This window comes from Belonocnema kinseyi, chromosome 8, assembly GCF_010883055.1.
Source record: "Belonocnema kinseyi isolate 2016_QV_RU_SX_M_011 chromosome 8, B_treatae_v1, whole genome shotgun sequence".
NCBI classification, from domain to species: domain Eukaryota; kingdom Metazoa; phylum Arthropoda; class Insecta; order Hymenoptera; family Cynipidae; genus Belonocnema; species Belonocnema kinseyi.
In genome coordinates this window covers 92,763,995-92,765,522 of record NC_046664.1, presented here as the reverse complement: position 1 = coordinate 92,765,522, position 1,528 = coordinate 92,763,995, and positions in this window count along the sequence as shown.

The window sequence follows — 1,528 nt, the reverse complement described above, 5'->3', positions numbered from 1 at the left end:
CCCCGCGGCCAAAGCATTTGTTTAATGTTTAACGGTTTTAACGTACGAAGTTTATTAGTGAGGAATATTAATAATAATATTGAATCGGATTAAAGAAGGAGTACGAGTAAGTATCTAAACAATTATTGTATTTATAAACTTGTTTTTAAAAATCGTCACGACTGCTTCTTTGTAAAATACCTTTAAGCGTACAAAGTATTCAGGTGGACCAAATCCATTTAAAATCAGACCGGGATTTGAAATCGCAGAATCTCTCGAGGGCGAAATATGTTTCTAGAGGAAATGAGGCGAAACGTTTTTTTCTGATTTTCAAACCGAATCTTTCCTAAAAAGTTATACGTATTTGAATTTTGTGTATTGTTTTAAAAAAACAGAATTTTGTCTTTACCCTTTATAGCACATTCCGGGGTAAAATCATAATACTCAGCAAGTCCTCCCTGCATGCTCTGTCACGAAAAATAAAGTTCTGCGCGAGGTTGGTGAGAGCTTTTCAGTCCTTCAGCTTCAGTTCCTCGAAAACGCTCGAAAATTGCGAATTCGGAAATAAGTAGGCTTCCGCGAGCATTAAAGAGGCTTTAGCGAGTACTTGTGAAAAATTGAATATTTGTTTGAAACTTCGCTACGTGCTCGCTCAATACTCTAAATCATCGGCGCGAACTCGGTTTGACAAAGCACGGAGGGAGTTTTAGGATATCGCGAAAGCCTCTTTAATGCTCGCGGAAGCCTACTTATTTCCGAATGCGTAATTTTCGAGCGTTAAAGAGGAAAAACGAGAACTGAAAAACTCTCTCCATCCTCGCGCAGAACTCTATTTTTCGTGACAGAGCATATAGGGAGGACTGTTGTGGATGGCCTCCTTCGTAGGCCATTTTTACTTTTACTTTTACTTTTTCTTGGAAACAATTATAGATACGAAAAAATGTTAGGATAAAAGTTTGCACGTCTAAAAAACTTCTATAAAAACTGTTTCTTGTTCTTTTGCGATACTCTTCATGGTTTACGAAAAAAATTTAAAAACTACATTTTTAGGGGAAAAAAATTCTCCCGGCCTCAAAAATGGTTTAGTCCGCATGGTGCTTCTAAGATGCCTTCCTTTTATTAGTAGAAACTGAAAAAAAAAATATTTAGAAAAATAAAAAATGTAGGGTTATTAGAAAAATCTTTTTTATTATTTTCTTCAAATTTTAAAAATATGCGAAAAAAGTATAATTGCCTCTAGTCTAAAAAACAACATATTTAGCCCTCGAGAGATTCTGCGATGTTAAGCTTAGGACCCTGTCTGATTTCAAATTGATTCAGTCAGCGATGATTGTTAGTCGCACGTTATTCTAAAAAAAACGAAGTTGATAACAGTTTACTTCTTACCACTATTAATAAGATGGCTGATGGTTATAAATATATACCAAAGAGTTGGATGTAATATGTACTTAAAAGAAAAAAGTGTTTCTTCAAAATGTCGTTTTTTTAAACCAATTTATTTTTATATGGCGAGGGGTCGATCACTTCAATATTCCTGATACATACACTA